Genomic DNA, 23356 nt, shown 5'->3' on the forward strand with positions numbered 1-23356 from the left:
AAGAAATTTTAGCAAATAATTTTCCATACCTAAGCAATGTTAAAATATGGAAATCCAAGAATGTGAATACACATCTAAATTTTTCAATCCAAAATGACACACACCAAGACACATCACTGTAAAACTATTTAAAACTAGGGACAAGGGAAGAAATATTGCCAGCTGTCAAGGAAAGGAAGAAAGTCACATACAAAGGCAGAAAGATCAGGCTTTTATCAGAGTTCTCATCACAAACCCTAGAGACAAGGAGGGAGTAGAATGGCATATTCAAAGTATTACAAGATTAGAATTGCCAGCCACATATTCTGTATCCTGCTAAATTATGTTTCAGATATGAGAAAGAAACAAAGTTTTTAAAAAAAAATTGAAAGAAATTGCCACTACCTGCTTTGCAAAAATTACTAAGAGGAGTACCACATGAAAAGAAGAAGCTAAGGAATTCCAAGTTTGAATGAGATGATCTATATTGGAATATAAAGAGGAACACAACAGGGAAAACTGAACACAAGAAAGAGGAGAGCAAAGTAGTCAGAGTGGCACAGTCCAATATTGGTGAATGAAGGCCAACTTAAAAATAAAAAGGACGCATGTAGACATTGTAAGTAAGACACAGTAACCATGATAACCACAAAACAAAATATAGCACAAAGACATATAGGAAAAATATATACAATAGGCAAGATCATTATAGAAAACCATCCACATAAAACAATTAGAAACAAACAGGAAAAGAGTAAAAGCATGAACACCAAACAAGCTCAAAACACAAACCAAAATGACTATAAGCAAACTAAATTTATTAATTAGCACCTTAATGTGAATGGCTTAAGTTTGCCAGTCAAAAGATTCAGAGTGCTGAATGAATTATAAAGCAAGACCAATCTATTCTGTGTCTCCAGGAAACATACATCTAAAAGAATGACAAACAGAAGCTCCAAGTGACAGGCTGGAACAAGGTATTTCAAGGCAATAATGCAAACAAAAGGTAAGAACAGCTATTCTTTTTTAAAAAATATTTATTTATTTATTTGTTTTCCCTTTTGTTGCCCTTGTAGTTATTTTTGTTGTTATTGATGTCATTGTTGTTGGATAGGACAGACAGAAATGGAGAGAGGAGGGGAAGACAGAGAGGGGGAGGGAAAGATAGACACCTGTAGACCTGCTTCACCACCTGTGAAGCAACTCCCCTAGGTGGGGAGCCAGGGGCTTGAACCAGGATCCTTATGCTGGTCCTTGTGCTTCATACCACGTGTGCTTAATCTGCAGCACTACCACCTGACGCCCAAGAACAGCTATTCTAATATCAGATAAATTATACTTTTAGGCAAATAAGATGAAAAGTGACAGACATATTGGAAAGAGGATAAATCTAAAAGGAGGACATAACCATCAATATATATGTTCCCAATATGTGTGTACCCAGATATGTAAAAATGTTGACTGCTGACATTAAGGGAGATATCACAGCAGAACAGTATTAGTTGAAATCCTCAAGAGATAGATCATCAGGAAAAACCAAGAAGGAAATAGAAGACTTAAATAGACTTAAATTAAGTCATAGATGAGATGAGCTTCAAAGATATATTCAGAACATTTAGTCCCTCAAAAAAAGAATGTACATTCGTTTCAAGCACACATGAAACATTATCAAGGATTAGCCATGGGTTGGATCACAAAGACAGGTTTAATAAATATGTGAAAATTGAAATCATAAAAAGTATCTCTTCTGATCATGATATAGTGAGGTTAGAAATCAAACAAACAACAAAAACAAAGATATATACCCAAGCAATGAAGACTGAACTATACACTTCTGAACAATATCTGAGTCACTGAAGAATTCAAAAGGGAAATTGAAAATTACTTGAATAACAGTGAAAATGAATACAGCCAAAGCTGTTGTAAGTGAAATTTATAGCAATACAGACCATATTAACAAACAATGAAGATCTCAAGAAAGCTATGCAACATCACAATTAAGTCAACTAGAAAAAAGAGCAACAAAGAGACCCAAAAGTCAGCAGGAGGAAAGAAATAGTCAAAATCAGAGTAGAAATTAATGAAATAGAATCTACCTACACCTGAGGAAGATTGGTCGGTATTGGGGCAGCTTGGAATTTTCCTACTCATGACCACAGAATGTGAGCTCAGATCTATAGGGATACAGAGGTCACATAGGCTCCTAAACTGAATATGGACCCCAGACCAAATCAAATCGATGGGGTTTACAGTCAGCAGTATTTATACCACTTCTCCATATTAGGGAGCTACTCTCTTCCCTGATCCAGCTTTTTGTCCCTTTTCTTTTTGCTTCCTGTTTGTGTTTTTTTTTTCTTTCTGATTTTTTTTTTAATTGGGGAATTAATGTTTTACATTCAACAGTAAGTACAATAGTTTGTACATGCATAACATTCCCCAGTTTCCCACATAACAATACACCCCCCACTAGGTCCTCTGAATCCTTCTTGGACCTGTATTTTGTCCCTTTTCTAGCCATTACATCACCTTCCCAGACAATAGCTTGGATCCACCTGCATATCAGATTTCAGGATCAGAGGTCAAAAAAAAAAAAAAAGCGGGAGTCAGGCTGTAGCGCAGCAGGTTAAGCGCAGGTGGCGCAAAGCACAAGGACCGGCATAAGGAGCCCGGTTCGAACCCTGGCTCCCCACCTGCAGAGGAGTCGCTTCACAGGCGGTGAAGCAGGTCTGCAGGTGTCTATCTTTCTCTCCTTCTCTCTGTCTTCCCCTCCTCTCTCCATTTCTCTCTGTCCTATCCAACAACGACAACTACAACAATAAAAAAAAGGGCAACAAAAGGGAATAAATACATAAAATAAAATATTAAAAAAAAGCACTAGTATAGCTACAGACCCTTTGAAATATAACTAAAATATGCCTACTAGCTATCTACAAAATGGAGGACACTCCCAACACTTCATCTGTACTATTCCAGCCTTTAGGTGCATGACTGTTCAACAATTTGTTTGGCTTTGTATGTTAACTCTCTTTTCAGCCACCAGGTTCCAGATGCTAGTATGATGCCAACCAGACTTCCTTGGACAGAGGAACCCACCAATATCTTCTGGAGCTCTGCTTCCCCAGATCCCCACCCTACTAGGGAAATAGACACACAGGCTGGGAGTATGGATCTGTGGGGAAGCAATTACAGAAGCCAGACCTTCCATCTTCTTTATTCCACAGTGATCTTGGGTCCATACTCCCAGAGGGATAAAAAATAGGAAAACTATCAGGAAAGAGAATGGGATACGGTGATCTAGTGGTAGGAATTGTGTGGAGTTGTACCCCTCCTATCCTATGGTTTTGTTAATGTCTCCTTTATTAAATAAATAAATAAATAATCCACAAAGATGATTCAAAAGATGAATGAAACCAAAGCCTGGTCAAGAATGAGAGAGAAAGCTATGATAAAAAGCAATCAGGAATGAGAAAGACCAAATTACAGTTGAAGATGGGGAGATACAAAGATTCATATGCGAATATTATGAACATCTCTATGGGAATAAATAGATAGCCTAGATATAATGGATGCATTCTTAGAATCATACTATCTGCTGAACCTATCCCAAGAGGAAGAAGATAGCTTAAACAATCCAATCACTAGTGTATAAATTGAATTAGTCATAAAATATCTTCCCAAGAATAAAAGTCCAGGCCTAGATGGCTTTACTAATGAATTCTATAAGACTTTCTAAAAAGAACCAACACCTATTCTCCTCAAATTATTCCAGAAAATTGTAGAAGGCAAGAACTACCAAACACATACTATGAGCTAGATATTACTTTGATACTCAAAGAAGGAAAGGACTCAACTATGAAAGAAACCTATGGACCAATATCCCTGATAAACATCAGTGCAAAGATCCTGAACAAGATCTTGGCAAATTGAATCCAACAATTTATCAAGAAAATAATTCATCAAGACCAAGTGGGGATCATCCCTGGGAAACAGGGGTGGTTTAACTTCCACAAATCAGTAAATGTAATTTATGATATCAACAAAAAGAATGATAAAAATCACATGGTCATATCAATTGTTACTGAAAAGGCATTCAACAATACCCAACACCCATTTATGATAAAGATCTTCCAGACACTGGGAATAGAAGTACCATTCCTCCACGCAATAAAGGCCATATATAACAAACCCATAGTTAACATCATACACAATGGAATAAAGCTAAAAGCTTTTCCCTTAAAATTGGGAACTAGACAAGGATGTCCACTATCTATCTCTACTGTAATTCAGTATGGTTTTCAAGGTCCTTGTTACTGAAATCAGACAAGAAAGAGATATCAGAGGCATTCAGACTGGAAAAGAAGAACTAAAATGATCATTATTTGCTGATAATGTGATACTATGCCTAGATAGCTCCAAAGACTCCATTAAAACAACTTCTAGAAATGATAAATTCAGTAAATAGGAGGATATAAAATCAATATACATAGATCCACAGATATTTCTGTGCATAAACAAAGAGTCTGAGGAAAGACAAACGAAAGACTCAATTCCATTTATAATCAAGCTCAAAAAGATAAATGCCTTAGGGTGAATCTCATGAAAGAGGTGAAGGACCTTCATATTAAAAACGACAGGACATTGCTAAAAGAAATAGAGAAGGACAGACAGAAGTGAAAAAGCATTCCTTGTTCCATTGCCAGAAAAATAAACATAATTAAAATTAGCTTTCTACCAAAATCAATCTACAATTTTAATACAATTCCTATCAGAGTTCCAATGGCATTTTGTAAATAAATTGAACAACTTGTCCAAAAAATTGTGTGGGACCACAAATGGCCATGAATTGCCAAAGTACTTCTGAGAAAGCAGCATGGGATTGGAATAAAAATGAATGTTTGGACAAATGGAATAGAATCTAAAGCCCAGAAATGAGCCCATACATATAGAACCACATATGACAAAAGGGCCCAAACCATACAACTGAGGGTAAAGATGTTTTTTTTTTTCAATAGATAGTGCTGGGAAAATTGCATAGCTACATATAGAAAAGTCAAACCCATCTCCTAACATCATGCACCAAGATCAAATGTAAATGTATAAGAGACTCTAAAATTTATAGAAGAAAATGTAGTGAATCTTTGCAGGGCCTTCACATTAAAGATGCATTTGGAGTAAATAAATGGGGTTGCATAAAACTAAAGAGCTTCTATACATCAAAAGCAAACTACACAAGGATAACTAGGCAATGCAGTAAATGGGAGAAGAAAGATATTGGCATATCACACATCAGACAAATGACCAATATCAACTACTTATACAGAATTGGTACAGATCTACAAAAGAAGCAAAAATAATCCAATATAAAGAAGGCCAAAGACAGTTTTCCTTCTTTATTTTATTTATTTTTTCCTACCAGAGCACTGCTCAGTTCTGGCTTATGGTGGTATGGTGGTACAGGGGACTGAACCTGGGACTTCAGAACCTCAGGTATGAGAGTCTGTTTGCATAACCATTATGATATCTACCCCTTCCCCCAAAGACAGTTTTTTAAAGAAGAGATACATATGGCCCAGAGACATATGAAGAAATACTCTACTTCACTTATCATTAGAGAAATGTAATTTAAAGCTACACTGAGATACCGTCTCACATCGGAGAGAATGGGTTACATCAACAAACTAGGAAATGAAGTTTTGGAGAGTTTGTGGAGAAAAGGAAACTTTGCTACATTGCTGGTGGGAATGCAAACTTGTACAACCTCCTTGGAAGACTGTATGGGCAGTCCTTAAACAAATAAAAATGGAAGTACCTTATAATACAGTAATACCACTCTTAGGAATTTATCCAGTGGATCCTTAAGCACTAATTAGATGAGATTTATGCACCCCTATGTTCATAGCTGCATCATTCACAACACCCAAATAGTGGAAGCAGCCTAAATGCCAATTATCAGATGACTGACTAAAGATTTATAGCATATATATTCCATGGGATATTACTCTGCAATAAAGAAAATAAGACTGTGTCCTTTGGGACAAAATGGATGGAACTGGAGGTGATTATGCTTAGAAAAATAAGTAAAAAGATGAAAGATAACTACCAGATTATCTTTCCCATTTGGGGAATTTAGAAATCTGATTTCCATGAACTTGAAAAAAAAAAGAAGGAAAGAGAGAAAAGAAAAGAAAAAGAAAATCAGAAGCAAGAAAACTGTAAGTCTTGTGAGAATTATGGTAGTTATATTTTGGAGGTTGGAGAATGGGGATACAGAACATTGGAGGTGGGTGTGGTGTGAGACTATAGATTGTAAACTTTTATTCTTGTAATTATTAATTATAAATAAAATTATTTTAAAAACCTCCAATTTTGGAAAAACAAACAAAAAGATAATGTATAAATAATATTATAATCCTTATATAAAACCTAACATTTTAGTGCATGCATTTCTTTTCTTCCTTACTTTTTCCTTCTAAAATGTTCTAATTGTTTAGTTACTAGCATGAAGTCTCAATTCTACTATCCAGTTTCCATTCTAGCTCTCCTAGTCTATTTTTGCCATCCCCACTACCATGTAGCTTGCAAAACTGATGTGTGTGGTTGACATGAAAGTACTTCTTGTCTTTCTGTCCTCAACTGGCATTAGCTAATGGGACATCTCAGAAGATTTTGAGTGAGGGAGATGCTGGAGTATGGTCTCAGAATCTTTCTTTTTCTGAACCCACTCTTACAGGATGACAAAGATGCCTATGCCCCTCAGCTTAAAGAAGTCACAGTTCCTATCAAGCTGGATTTATCCACATGCTTCTTCTTTTGAGTTATGTAAATGGCCTCCCTCGTATCATCTGAGGCTTAGAAATAAACACAGCTAGTTTTTCATTAAGTCTGTTATATCCTCTCTTTTACTCTGTCAGTGTTTCTAATAGTGATTTCTACCCTGAACTCACCACAAATTGTTTCAGATTAAACTATCTATTATCTATTTCATTCTGGAACCCTGACTAGTATACCTATAAACCTCATATAAGTATGGTTGAATTTATAAGAATTGACTCAATTTTCTTATTAATGTCACAACTATCTAAATTGTACTATTGGAAGACACTTGTTTTTCCACACTCTACTTTGATTCTTAAAATTAGAAATGAATCTTAAAATTATCTGAAATATTTCCAGTGAATCTTTATACAAATTTTACAAATAATTTGTAAAAGTATTTTACAACCTTATACTGTATTGTATAGTATAAAAGTATGATAATTTCTATATACTTTTACCAGAGTTGAATTTTCTTATTTAAACACATTTTACACTTATATAATTTGAAAATTCATACTTTCTTTTTAATAAAATTTGTCATTCTCTTAAATATTAGTGAGTTTAATCTTTTATTACATTTGTTTACTGAGTATATTTTTATATGCACCTTTACTGATCTAAGTCTTTTTGGTTTTTTTTAGTTAATTTATATGAATCACTCAGAGGAAAAATTAATAATTTGTTGATATTAGCTGCAGCTATTATTTTTTAAGTCTTTGCAGTTATCTCAGATTTTGTACATTTGTGTGTCAAAATTTAAAAAATATGCCCTTAAGGGGTTGAATCTATTGGTCTTATGTCTTTGCATCTCACCCTATTGCTCTAAGCTCTTACTCCTCTGGAGACTGAATTCTTGTTCCTTTCTCTTTTTTTTCTATAATTTTTCTAAGATATGATATTTTTACATTTAGTTCTTTAACCCATCTGGAATTGATTTCTTTGCATGATGTGAAGTAAAGGCCTAGAATTGATTATCCCCCCTCTAACTGACTAGCCAGAGGTCCCATTACTGTTTGTTAAATAATCCTTCCCTTTTCTCATTGATGTATGATGTCTCTTTCACCATACTTTAAATTCTCATGCATACCGGAATCTACGGCTAAGCTATCTATTCTGTTCCACTGATCAATTCCTATGCTAGCATCTCAGCAGTCAAAGAGATCTTTTTTTAGATGTGTTGGCATAAGAATTTAAATAAATGAAGTCATGGGCCCTTTGGAATATAACTAAAATAGGCCTACTAGCTATATTCAAAACAGCGACCCCAAATATTCATCTGCAATATTCCAGTCTTTAGGTTAATGATTAGTCAACAATTTCTATGGCTTTACATGTTAACTTTTTTTAGCCACCAGGTTCCAGATGCTACCATGATGCCAACTGGACTTCCCTGGGCAGATGACCCCACCAATATGTCCTGGAGCTTTGCTTCCCTAGAGCCCAGCCCCACTAGAAAAAGAGAGAGACAGGTTGGGAGTAAGGCTTGACCTGCCAATGCCCATGTTCAGTGGGGAAGAAATCATAGAAGCCAGACCTTCCACCTTCTGTTCCCCATAATGACTCTGGGCCCACATTCCCAGAGGTTAAAGAATAGAAAAACTATCAAGGGAGGGGATGTGATACAGAATTCTGGTGGTAGGAATTGTGTGGAGTTGTACCCCTCTTATCCTATGGTTTTGTTAGTGTTTCCTTTCTATAAATAAAAATTAAAAAAAATAAAGGAAAGCTCAAGGTGTACATTCTTTATTAACAATATGTGTATATATTACATTATGTCACCACTAAATGTTCCAATCTATCTTTTTATGTATTCTTTTAAAAAAATTTTAAAATTATCTACATATGCTTATTAGATAGAAATAGCCATAAATTGAGAGGGTGGGGGGAGATGGAGAGGCAGAGAGACAGGGAGACACCTGCAGCACTGCTTCACTGCTCATGAGGCTTTCCCCATGCAGGTGGGTGCCGGAGGCTTGTACTCAGGTCTTTATGTACTGTAGCATGTGCACTCAACCATGTGCACCACCACCTGCACCCCAATCTATCCTTTTCTTAGAGATTTAATATTTATTTACAAAATTATAAGATAATATAGGTATAATTCCATATAGTTTCCACCACCAGAGTTCAGTGTATAATCCCCTTCATGGGAAACTGCAAACTGTAGCTGTTCTCCCAAGGTTACCAATATAGGATATATATATATCCTATATATATATATCCCATTTTTTCAATGGTCCTCCATTCACTTTCTTTCTAGTTCACCTGTACACTAATTACTACTTTGAAGTGTTTTCCCTTTTTTCTTCTTGTCTCTTGGATAAGCAAAACTGAGTCTTGCTTCCTCTGGTGTGTTCCTCTGGTGATTTACTTGCCTTTTATTGATACTATAATAACAAGATTCATAGTGCCCAAGACTGTGGGTTCTGATGGAATGGTGGTACAGAGCCATCTGGTTTACTTTACCTATCATTTACCCCTCTGAGAGGTTGAACCAAAATTCCTTTTGGCGTGTAGAAGGTGGGAGTTCTGGCTTCTGTAGTTACTTCTCCACTGAACATTGACACTGGCATGTTGACCCATACCCCCAGCCTGTTTCCATTTATTCCTAATGGGGTAGGGCTCTGGATAGATGAGATTCCAGGACACATTGGTGAAATCATAAGCCCACAGAAGTCAGGATGGAATCATAGTAACATCTGAAACTTTGTGGCTAAAGGAAGTAAAATATAAAGCAGGAAAAAATGTTTAATAAAGAGAAACCAGGACTTCCAGAAGGTGTGGACATGGAGCAACAGGGAATAGAACCAATCTCCCCAAAACAATAAGTATCTACAACTATCAAACTTAACAAACTCATCAACTACAGGTGAGACATCAGCAGAAGTACCACAGCCTCAGATGGGTGCTCCTGCACATGGCTGGGGTGAGAAGGGGTATGGGAATGAAGCCAAACACAGGAATTTAGCACTCCAGCAGAGCCCAGTGTGATTCTCCCTCTATGCACAGTAATTAGTCAAGGCAACAAACAATGCTTGTGGAGATAGAAGAGAACTTGATATCAAGGACTTTAGCCTACTAAATTACAGGCAAGGACATACCAAAAACATGGAGCATTTGTGACCATAAGAAGTCCAGTCTGAGTTGGTGTATTGCACCAAAGTAAAAGAATCTGCGTTGCGTGAGTGGAAGAATATAGGTTCAAAAAGGATGACAGAGGACCTAGTGGGGGTTGAATTGTTATATGGAAAACTGGGAAATGTTATGCATGTACAGACTATTGTATTTACTGCCCAATGTAAAACATTAATTCCCCAATAAAGAAATAATTAAAAAAAAAGACCAATCTGAGTTGGTATATTGCACCAAAGTAAAAGACTCTGGGGTGGGTTGGGGTGGGTTGGGGTGGGGACAGCTCAGGTCCTGGAACAGAATGGCAGAGGAACTAGTGGGGTTGTATTGTTAGAGAAACAGAAATGTTATGCCTGTACAAATTATTGTATTTACTGTCAACTGTAAAACATTAGTACCCCAATAAAGAAATAAAGAAATAATAAAAAAAGAAGTCCAGTCTGTCCTCAAGACATAAAGGTAATTTATGGCAGCTGGTGGTGGCTAACCAGCAGTTTTCCCTGCTTCTATGAACACAGCTGTAGCCTAGCAGCAAAATCCTGAAGCTTGACTGCAGATAGAAATCATACAGAGACACTATATAACCACCACATGAAACACAGGACAGCTTAGGGAAATAATAGAAAATCTAACCCCAGCCCCCACCCTTCTCCTCTCCACCGAATGAACTACATATAAAGTGAAGCCCAGACACTACAATAATAGTACCACCTGTTGGCAAGCAATATGCAACACAGAAATTGGTAAACAGAAATACTATAGAGCAAGTTGAGCAGTACCACAGGGGGTTAAGTGCACATGGTGAGAAGCACAGGGACTAGCATAAGCATCCCGGTTTGAGCTCCTGGCTCCCCACCTGTAAGGGAGTCTTTTTACAGGCAGTGAAGCACATCTGCAGGTGTCTTTCTCTTCCCCTCTCTGTCTTCCCTCCTCTTTCCACTTCTCTCTGTCCTAGCAACAATGACATCATCATCAACAACAATAATAATAACAACAATAAAAAACAAGGGCAACACAAAGGGAAAATAAATAAATAAATAAATAGAAAAAAGAAATACTATAGAAACAAACAACAAAACATGTCAAATCAGACAGACATTAAACAGAAGGATGCTAGATAGATCAAAATCATTTGTCCCTGTCAGTATCTAAGATATGGAGATTAGCATATCCCCCTATATGGCACAAACTGTATTGAAATCAAGTATATTAATGTAGATCCTAACCAATGTATTTTCATAGAAAAAAATCCCCAATTAACTTGGTGATAGTAATACTTAACTATTTATATTTGATATATTTTTTCTAAAACTACAGGGAACACTTACCATTCCCTTTAAAATCTACATTTTTCCTATTCCTAGAACCTCTAGGACTATGCCCATATTTCTTGATGTTTCTTCTCTCTGATTCTTTAACTGTCATACTGCTTCTGCTGACTTTAACAAAATCAACACTACCAATTCTGTCATTCCACATTATGATGCTACTGACTTGTTACTGTGGATTACCACCAGGAACACCAAGCCTAAAGTGTCAACTCCTTAATTCCTCTAATCTGGTGAGATCTTTCCTAATACATGGACATGCCTAGTTCCATTTCAGATGGCAGATTATCTAATAAAGTTACAGATATGAGATGCAGGTTAGGGTTAGGGTATTGAGTATAGGTGTACATATATCTATAAGCAACTGACAATTGTATAACTCAAATTAAAAGTGCTTAATAGCCCTATATTATTAGGCTTAGACATAATAAGCCTGGAATCCTAGTAGAACTGCCTGAAGAAGGCATAATAAATTCTATAATTGATCAGACTTAGACCAAATAAGCTTGAAAATTTAGTAGAAAGGCCCAGAAAGGCAGCCCCCATAAACATACACTGGTTGGATGCAACAAATGGCATTCAATAGTTTAACAACTGGGAAAATGTCTGAGTTCATCAGATAAAGAAAGAAGTATACAATCTAGATAAAGGCATGAAACTGGCTTTCTCAGTGATGGCCTTTTTGGTCAATTCCAGGCCACCCCATCATCTGAGGTCCTAGTCAGGGAATCCTTGGATTCCCAATTGAATATAAGGGACCTAGACCTCTCTCTACCATCACTCATCACTTATCAGGAATGTCAGCATAAGCCCTCTCATGGTTCCCTCTAGGGACTTGTCCTCCCAATAAATTCACAATGGTAAGGATTACCCTACTATCCAAAGGAAGGCTGGATCATTCTACCCTGCCTAGAAGACTGGCCTAGAAATGAGTGCAGCCTAGCATGTTCCCTGTTATAACCATGAACTGCAAGTTCAGACTAATAGGAACTCAGATTACACAGATTGCTGTGCTAAATGTAAATATAAATGGGCCCTAGGTCCATTGATGGGGTAAATGGTTAATTTTATTCATAGGTTTTCTTCAAGAATGGGAGGTACTTTCTGCCCTAATTCAACTTTCTAGACCTATTCTCAAGTCTGAAAAAATCTTATCAGACAATATTTTTATCCAAATCCATGTTAGTTACCAAGCTCAAGCAAAAATTACCATCGTCATAGGTCAGTAGGAATATACATAAAATAGATTTCTTTCCACCCTAAGATCTCTATTCTCATCTGCATTATTTCTACTTTTTGGTTCCTGTTCATTAGTCATTTTGTCCTGTTTTATACCTTACCAACTTTCAGCCACCAAATTGCACATGCTATTATGATTCCTTTCTGACATTCTTGGGCAGATGATCTCAGCAATGAAACCCAGAACCTCACCTCTCCAGAACCCTGCCCCACTAGGGAAAGAGAGAAACAGGCTGGTGATATGGGTTGACCTGCCACTGCCCATCCCCAGTGGAGAAGCAATTACAAAATCCAGATAGATCTCTCACCTTCTGCACCCCAAAAACATTTTTGGTCCATAGTCACAGTGGGAGATAAATATTAGGGGACAATAACCAAAGGGCTCCAACTTCATCAAAACCCAGAGAGAAAAGAGGATAAAGGGGGGGGGATTAAAAGTAGTAATAGGTGTAGGTATGATTTAGAAAGGAAGAGAAGGCAGGAACATGATAAAAAAATGAGCAAATATATAAAAATATAAGCAGATAGTAGTAGAAATAATAGTTGATCCATATCTGTAACCTTGAGAGAACTGCTGGAGCTTCCAGTGGAGGGAATGAGGATAGAGAACTCTCAGAGTTCTGTAAATCAATATTAAATCACTAATAAAAAACACAGGAACCATAAATTATAAATAGAACTAATGAAAATAGGGACCTTAGGGTGGAATGAAGTGAGAAAGTCTACTTTAGAATTTAACTAACATGGAGGTGGGCTAGAAGTTTTGTCTATGAAGATGGTATCAGAGTTGAGAGTAGAAGCAGGAAGCAGTATTAGGGCATAGTTACTCAGAAACTTGAAGAAAATATATAAATGCAAGTAACTATTTACCATATCAATCAAACCTGGGCCCCAGTTTTATTCATATTTAGAACTAGAGCCTGTACAACCTCTGAATCTCTGTCAGATAACTCATAGCCCATAGTCACAGCTGGGAATATTCTAGGCTGAACTCATTTTAAGACTATTCTTCCTCTAGTGGCAGAGTAGGATGACCCAACCTCCCTTTGAAGAGTGAGGCAGTCCCTACTATTGCTAGTTCATAGTGAGGGTATGGTCATGAAGAACCCCACAGAAGGGCTTATGATGCTGTTACCAATGTTCCATTCTATTTTCAATTTATTTTTTAAAATGAGTATGAGTCACATGACCAAAGTGAGTTACTGATGTCCTCAGTAGTTCGTTAATTTAAATACATGATCTTATTTTATTTTCAGATAATTCTTTCATGGGGAGATGTTGCTCTACTGATTTACATATGTGCTGAACCTTTTGGGCTCCACACAGGGAGGATTCAAAACAGACCCTTGATTACCCAAGTATATAAGCTTGGGTTGACATCTTTGGCAAAGTTGGAGCTATATCCCCTAACTCTTAAGGTAACATAAAAATTAATAGAGTTCAAGAAGACAATGGATAGTTATTGTTAACTCTCTTTTCAGCCACCAATTTCCAGATGCCAGCAAGATACTGACCAGACTTCCCCAGACAGACGACCCCATCAATGTGTACTGGAGCTCCGCTTCCTCAGAGCTCCGCTTCCTCTCTCTACTAGGGAAAGAGAGAGGCAGACTGGGAGTATGGATCGACCAGTCAACGCCCATGTTCAGCGGGGAAGCAATTACAGAAGCCAGACCTTCCACCTTCTGCAACCCACAAAGACCCTTGGTCCATACTCCCAGAGAGATATAGAATAGGAAAGCTATCAGGGGAGGGAATGGGATATGGAGATCAGGTATGGGAATTGTGCGAAATTATACCCCTCTTATTCTATGGTTTTGTTAATGTCTCCTCTCTTAAATAAAAAAATTAATAGAGATGATTCATATATGTAAAATACTTAATAGAAGGAAAGCACAAAGTAATAAGCGGTATTCCCCTTTCCTAGCTAGAGCACTAACTAGTATAGTTAAAGAGAAAACTCAAATAGTTAATCATAGCTTCCACAGAACTGAACTCTTATTAGGAAGTTCTAGGGATAAGTCTACTTCAACATGTATATAGGTTATTGGAAGACTTGGTCCTCATGGTTGGACTGAGGTCTCCATTCCTTTGCTGTCAGGGGACAAACATTCTGTTTCACTGGCCACTCTGGTATTTCTGAATCAACTCTAGTATGACAACTAAGATGCAAACTCAGTGAAAGCAAGGTCTCAGTTTAAGCTTATGCCTATATTTCTTATATCTAGCACACACTTAAAGATTAGTGAAATTTTCAATAAATGAATGAATCAAAGAACAAGTGAATAAACTATGCTTCTCTCTAGTGCTGTTTCATTAAAAACAGCCCTTACCTTTCACCCAAGGAACTTAGATTTACATTCTCCAATGCATGTTGTAATTTACTTTCTCCTTTCTTTTTTCCTTAATAGTAGTATTAGAATATTGGAATTGGAAGAGTTCTTAGAAGGTTCTTTTTCAGTTTCTCCCTAAGTCCTTTTTATAGCATCCTAGACAGATGGTCAGTCAGTCTCCGCATGAACACCTCCAATGACAGAAAACAGAAGAGAACAGGAGGCAGCTTGCTTTATTTTGGATATATTTCTGATGATGGGAAACATTTTCAATTGATTGAACTGGTTTCTGCTGTGTTGGTAGGGATTCTTCTTGTTGCAAAAAACAAAAAGAGCAACTGAAGTTGGATTTAGAAATAATGAGAATTAATCATTGCAGTAGTTCAGAAGTTCAGTGTTAGGGTGAGCCCCAAGTGCAGTTTGAGTGAGAGTTCCCTAGTGTCTTAAGGGTTCTGCACCATTTCTCAGGAATCCTGTGTACCCTGCCTGCCTCCAGGTGTCAGCATTCTCCTTATATGGCTCTTTTTTTGTATTAAGATTACATATAATCGGGAACAGTTCTAGAGCCTTTTAACTACATGCTATTATTGCATAGAGTAAGTTTTTACTTCAGTTAATCAAGTAAAAGTCATGGTTTTTTCTGACTAGGCAACATTAAAAACTAACAACCAGTACCTTAAATACACACACACACACACACACAAAGGTAGGGATAGGGACTTGAATCTGCGTCCTTGTTCATGTTAACAGGTACACTCTACCAGGTGACCATTACCTGTACTCCACCCCCCACCCACACACACAACAGTTGTTTTAACAGTGTTCACACATAGAATGAAGCTATCACAATAGGAAGGGGAGAGTAAAGGACCTTAATAACAAAAACTAACAATCATAGTATTCTCTAATTCCATTCTAGGTGGTTCACTTTCTAACAAAGTCCCAAAACCTAGATATAGACCAGGCCCCTGAGATAGAGCATATATTCACATGTATCCATAAACTAGGGCAAAATATATACCTGAAAGCAAAAGTACACAATAGTCTGCAGTCAGTACCCTCCAACACTTCATCAGCACTATTCCAGCCTTTAGGTACATAATTGCTCAACAATTTGTTTGGCTTTGTATGTTAACTCTCTTTTCAGCCACCAGGTTCCAGATGCTAGCATGATGCCGACCATACTTCCTTGGACAGATGACCCCACCAATGTGTCCTGAAGCTCCACTTCCCCATAGCTTCACCCTACAAAGGAAAGAGAGAGGCATCTTGGGAGTATGGATCAAACAGTTCATCAGGGAAGCAATTACAGAAGCCAGACGTTCAATCTTCTGCATCCCACAATGACCTTGGGTCCATACTTCCAGAGGGATAAAGAATAGGAAAGCTATCAAGGGAGGGGATGGGATACAGAGATCTGGTGGTGGAAATTGTGTGGAGTTGTACCCCTCTTATCCTATGGTTTTGTTAATATCTCCTTTTTTAAATAAATAAAAAAATAATAATCAATGGGACTAAGATGATAACATATAGGGGTGATCCTAAGTTCATTGCTCCAGGGCCATTATATGTGAGCAGGGCCATTTAGTGAACACAGATGGCTACCTCCTCAGTCCTTCCAATCTTCCATCAGAAGATTCTATTCACATATCCATGAACTAACTCATTGTTTGTGTGACAAAGAGGAAGTTTCTCTATTTCTGGGAAAATTTCACAGTTGATTCCTCATTAGCCTAATACAATCAACACATAGAATTCCTCAGGTGATTATTATTAGCTTGTGGTTAGGCCATTACCTTAAGATAAACCTATCAGAGAAAGAAAAAAATTCTATTACATTCCTGGAGAAGAAGTTTCCTTTGATCCTTAATGGAGAGATAATTTATAGCCCTGATTACTAGCAGCAGGATTTTAAAAGGTACTATTATTTAAATATTTTATGTATTTATTGGATAGAGGAGAGAAATCAAAGGGGGAAGGAAGTAGGAATAGAGCGAGAGAGAGAGAGAGAGAGAGATAACTTTAGAACTGTTTCATTGTTCAAGAAGCTTTTCCCCTGAATATGGGAACTGGGACGTTGAAGTCAAGTCCTTGTGCATGATAACCTGTGTTCTCAATGAGGCGAGCATCACCTAGTTATTGTTGTTATTATTATTATTTACCACCAGGGTTATCACTGGGACTTGGTATTCCCAGTAGACATATTATTTACTTGTATATCTGTTTTTCTTTCTTTTCTGGAAGAGAACAATAGAGAGAGTGAAAAAAGGAAGGAGGCACACATACAGTACTGCTTCACTATTCTTGAAGTGTCCCTCCTGATGGTGGAGAAGAAGGACTTGAATCTAAGTTCTTGCACATAGTAATGTGTGTACTCTACTGAGTATGACATCACAGTAATCCCTCCCCTGCCCTTGCAGTTATTTTTATGATAACAGCGTTCACAACAGAGAGGAAAGAAAAAGGAGCTGTTGTCCATATTGTTGAACTACTAATAGTTGCATACCTGAACACCTTCACCCCAATTTGCCCTAAAACTCTGGATATCTCAGTTGCTCAACTGTAGAAGTTTGGATCTTTTTGCTGAACTCACAATTATCCTTCCAGAGGTAAGTTGGATGTTGGAGAGACTATCATCTGGTGAGTACAAACTCATGTGTCCTCTGTTGTCCTCTTACTGACTCAGTTCGTATCAATCACTCCAGTAGGATGATGTATTTGTCAGTTAACATAGCTGCTTTAGAACTGTATATTTCAGGTTTATTATCCCTAGCACATTTGATAATTCTTCATATGGCTTAGCACCCAGACACCTCACCATATTGGTAATTTTTCTCTGCAATTACAAGGCTTATAAACTTGAATGCCATATTGCATGTGTAAGCTGTTCTCCTTAGATGCAATGGGAATATTATTTAAAAATATACATGTATATTTTTTCAGCTTGGAGTAATGAAAGATGACTTAAATAAGTATAGTGATAATTGGTTCAGGCCTAGCATCCACCCACTGTAAGAAAATATTTTAACTATACTGAATTTCAGCTTTCTTTTTGATACAATGAAAAAAATCTTTGTTTACTTCAAAGCATCACAATGCAAATGAGACAAAATAACTGATGTAAAAAAAACCTGTAAATTGTAAAATTGTGTGAATGCAAGAAATGATGATTAATGTATGTTAAGATGATGTCAGCTTTTTTCAGTAGTTGTATCACACAGTTTAATTATATCCTGATTTGTTTCAGAGAGAATTTCAGGCACCTTACAAGAGAACATAAAAAAGATGAGATAGCATAAATTAGAAACAAAATCTAACAGAAGGAGGAGGGGCAGTGAAGCCAGAATATTGAAATTAAAATCCTTACCCAGAGTAACTTTTTTTTTTTAGTGACTATTGCAGATTATCAAAATTTTTCATATGTCAATGTGATTCCAAAGATTGTATCTGTTAGGTGGTTTTTAGTTCACATTATATAAACATGTATTGCCCCCACACCTACGGACATCCAATCTTTGACCATGGTGCCCAGACTATTAAATGGGGAAAGCAGAGTCTCTTCAGCAAATGGTGTTGGAAAAAATGGGTTGAAACATGCATAAGAATGAAACTGAACCACTATATTTCACCAAATACAAAAGTAAATTCCAAGTGGATCAAGGACTTGGATGTTAGACCACAAACTATCAGATACTTAGAGGAAAGTATTGGCAGAACTCTTTTCCGCATAAATTTTAAAGACATCTTCAATGAAACTAATACAATAACAAGGAATAATAAGACAAGCATAAACATAGGTACTACATCAAATTAAAAAGCTTCTGCACAGCTAAGGAAACTACTACCCAAACCAAGAGACCCCTCACAGAATAGGAGAAGATCTTTACATGCCATACATCAGACAAGAGACTAATAACCAGAAGAAATAACTTGCAAATCTCAACAACAAGACAACAAATAACCCCATCCAAAAATGGTGGGAGGACATAGACAGAATATTCACCACAGAAGAGATCCAAAAGGCCAAGAAACACATGAAAAAATTCTCCAAGTCTGGGGTGGAGCCAAGATGGCAAATCGGAACCAGCTGCTGGCTTGAGCTCTGAGGACAAATGCTACAAAGCATTGTATCCTGGCCTTCAGCAGGTCTGTGAACACAAGGCATTCTAAGCATGACACCAAGGAGGTGTCAATTTGGGTTAGAAATTAGAGCAAAAAGAAAGGAAATTTTTAAATTATTTTTCTACCTCCTCCCCCCATAGCCAGACCCCAGGAGTAGGGAGCTGCTGCTAGCAGGCTTTCTGCTGACCTTTTTTGTTTACCAAGATTCCTGGCTCACCAGGGGTGCCATTCCAAGCCTGTTACTTTCTGAATGCCTTGGCTATCTTTTTTTTTCTGAGTAAGGGACTTAGGCCCAATTTCAGTGTCAAATAGCTGAGGAAAACCTGGAAGGTTTTGTTTGTTTGTTTGTTTGTGTTGTTTTTTATTTTTCAATCAGTTGTCTAGGCTCAATGTGCCTAAGCAAAAAGGGATCTGTCCAAACTGCAGACCAACTGCTTGGGATATTTACTCTGTTCTATTTTATTATTACTATCATATAGATGTGTATTGCTTTGCCCTCCCTAACTCAGGTTGACAAAAATTAATTCTTAATATACTTTCCATTGCTAGGTGACTAGGTGTCTTACCCATTATGAGAGAAAATTGTCTCACTCTTCATAACTCCTTTATCCACTCTCCCCCTTCTCCTTTCTCCTAGCTAATTAAAAAACAAAAACTCTCCTTTCACTGCTCTTTTTTTTTACTGTTTTTTTTTCTTTTCTCTCTTTTTCCCCCATCTTCTTTTCTTCCTTCCTCCTTCCTCTGTTTCCTGAAATCATGGATACTCATTTGTGAATTATTTCAGGGAAGAAATCTGACTCAGAATGGACTCTCTTTGTGTGTGTCTCTGCTCTACTTCACTTTCTCTTCTTGATACCTCTAGAATTTACAGTGGATAGTATATTTGCATAATTGTCTATTCCTGCTATCTCTTTTTTCCTTTTCTTTTTCATTTGGATTTTGTTGCTATTTTTTCTTGGGCTGGAGACATTGTTGGGCTAACTGCTATTAGTTCAACTGCTTAAATCCTTGCTTCAGTTACTATTGTTGTAATTTCTGAGGATGGTGACTGCATTTGTAAGAAAGATACTTAGTATAGTGTGGCATGTACTAAAACACAACAACAGAGGAACAACAGAACATAAAAATAAAAAACACATTAATAAAAAAATGGGTATATCAAGAGCAAATTAAACTGTTACTACAATGAATGAAGACAAAAGACCAGAAGAAACTACAAATCAGATAGAAGTAGGCATAGATAAGAAAAGTATGCAAGCAATAATAAACTTACTAATAACAGAAATGAAATCAACTTTGGAGGAAAGGGATAGCAGTAATAGGGAAAAAAACAGATAAGACCCTCAAGGAAAATACTAACTACCTTGAGGCAACTAGAGAACTGAAAGCTGAAATAACTGAACTGAGGAAAGAAGCTGAGGGAAGGGAAAGCAGACTAACAGAAGAGGAAACAGAATGAGTCAGATAGAGGATGAGCTAGAGAAAACTAAGAAAGAGGTAAAAGAGCTCAAAAAGAGATTGAGAGACACTGAAAACAACAACAGAGACATATGGGATAATCTCAAAAGCAGTAACATTCATATAATTGGCCTGCCAGAGGAAGAAAGAGAGGAAGGGGAAGGAAACATTCTAGAGGAAATTATAGAAGAAAACTTCCCAGACCTGAATAACAGAAAGGACATTAAGATCCAAGAGGCCCAAAAAGAATCAATCCAGACCTGAAGACACCAAGACACATCTTAGTTACAATGAGAAGAAGTAAGGATAAAGAAAGGATCCTAAAGGCTGCAAAAGAGAAAAAAAAAAGTCACATAGAGGGGAAAACCCATAAGACTATCAGCAGAGTTCTCCACTCAAACTCTAAAAGGATAATGTATCCTGCTAGACTTTCATTCAAACTAGATGTAGGGATCAAAACCTTCTTAGACAGACAACAGTTAAAGGAGGCAACCATCACCAAACCGGCCCTGAAAGAGGTTCTAAAAGACCTCTTATAAACAAGAATATCACTATAATACTTGCAATATATCAGAGAAACTAAAAAAAAACTGTTGAATAATGGCAATACAATACATTAAATCCATAATATCAGTAAATGTCAATGGCTCATATCAAAAAGATTGTTCATCACCACCAAGTGTGATATATCCCAGGAATGCAAGGCTGGCTCAACATACGTAAGTCAATCAATGTCTTTCACCACATCAATAAAAGCAAAACCAAAAACCACATAATAGATGCGGAGAAAATCTTTGACAAAATCCAACACCCATTCATGCTCAAAACTCTACAAAAAATGGGAATAGATGGGAAATTTCTCAAGCTAGTGGAATCCATATATAGCAAACCTACAGCCAACATCATACTCAATGGATAGAGGCTGAAAGCATTTCCCCTCAGATTGGGGACTAGACAGGGCTGTCCACTGTCACCATTACTCTTCAATATAGTATTGGAAGTTCTTGCCATACCAATCAGGAAAGAGAAAGAAATCAAAGGAAAACAGATTGGAAGGGAAGAAGTCAAGCTCTCACTAGTTGCAAATGATATGGTAGTATACATAGAAAAACCTATAGAATCCAACAGAAAACTACTGGAAGTTATTAGGCAATACAGCAAGGTGTCAGGCTACAAAATCAATGTACAAAAATCAGTGGCATTTCTCTATGTAAACACTAAAACTGAAGAATAAGACATCCAGAAATCACTCCCATTCACTGTTTTAACAAAATCAATAAAATACCTAGGAATAAAGCTGAACAAAGAAGTGAACGATTTGTATACTGAAAACTATGAGTCACTAATAAAGGAAATAGAAACTGATACGAAGAAATGGAAGGACATTCCATGTTCATGGATTGGAAAAAGAAATATCATCAAAATGAATATTGTCCCCAGAGCCATATACAACTTTAATGTGATACCTATCAAAGTTCCACCAAGCTTCCCTAAGAGAATAGAACAAAAACTACAGTCATTTATCTGGAACCAGAAAACATCTAGAATTGTCAAAACCATCTTGAGGAAAAGAAACTGAAATGAAGGCATCACCCTAACAGATCTCAAACTATATTATAAGGCCATCATCATCAAAACAGCCTGGTACTGGAACAAAAATAGGCACACAGACCAGTGGAACAGAATTGAAAGCCAAGATCTAAACCCCCACACCTATGGACATCTAATCTTTGATAAGGGGGCCCAAAGTATTAAATGGAAGAAGCAGGCTCTCTTCAATAAATGGTGCTGGGAAAACTGGGTTGTAACATGCAGAAGAATGAAATTGAACCACATTATCTCACCAGAAACAAAAATCAACTCCATATTAATCAAGGACCTGGATGTTAGACTGGGAACTATCAAATATCTAAAGGAAAACATTGGTGGAACACTTTCCCACCTAAACCTCAAGTACATCTTTGAAGAAACAAACCCAATTGCATGGAAGACTAAAGCAGAAATAAATCAATGGGACTACATCAAATTGAAAACTTCTGCACAGCCAAAGAAACTATCAAACAAACAAAGAGACCCCTTACAGAATGATAGATTATCTTCACATGACATACATCAGACAAGAGACTAATCACCAAAATATACACAGAGCTCAGCAAACTTAGCACCAAAAAAGCAACTGACCCCACCAAAAAATGGGCAGAGGATATGAACAAGACGTTCACTTCAGAGGAGATCCAAAAGGCTAACAAACATATGAAAAAGAACTCCAGGTCACTGATTGTCAGAGAAATGCAAATAAAGACAACACTGAGATACTACCTCACCCTTGTGAGAATGGAATACATCAAAAAGGACAGCAGCAACAAATGTTGAAGAGGCTGTTGAGACAGAGGAACACTTCTGCATTGCTGGTGGCAATGTACATTGGTCCAGCCTCTGTGGAGAGCAGTCTGGAGAACTGTCACAAGGCTAGACATAGACCTTCCATATGACCCAGTAATTTCTCTCCTAGGGATATAGCCCAAGCATTCCATAATGCCCAATTTAAAAGATATATGTACACCTATGTTCATAGCAGCAGAATTCATAATAGCTAAAACCTGGAAGCAACCCAGTTGCCCAAAAATAGATGAGTGCTGAGAAAGTTGTGGTATATATACACAATGGAATACCATGCAGCTATTAAGAACAATGAACCCACCTTATCTGACCCATCTTGGATGGAGCTATAAGGAATTATGTAAAGTGAACTAAGTCAGAAAGACAAAGATGAGTATGGGATAATCCCACTCAACAACAGAAGTTGAGAAAGAAGAACAGAAAGGGAAATTAAAACAGGATCTGATAAAATTCAGAGAAGGGCAACAAAGTAAAAATCCTGTGGTGAGGGGGAAGGAGGACATTCAGCTTCCGGGCAGTGGGTGGGGTGAGGGGGTGGGTGGGATGGGA

This window comes from Erinaceus europaeus, chromosome 4, assembly GCF_950295315.1.
Source record: "Erinaceus europaeus chromosome 4, mEriEur2.1, whole genome shotgun sequence".
NCBI lineage: Eukaryota > Metazoa > Chordata > Mammalia > Eulipotyphla > Erinaceidae > Erinaceus > Erinaceus europaeus.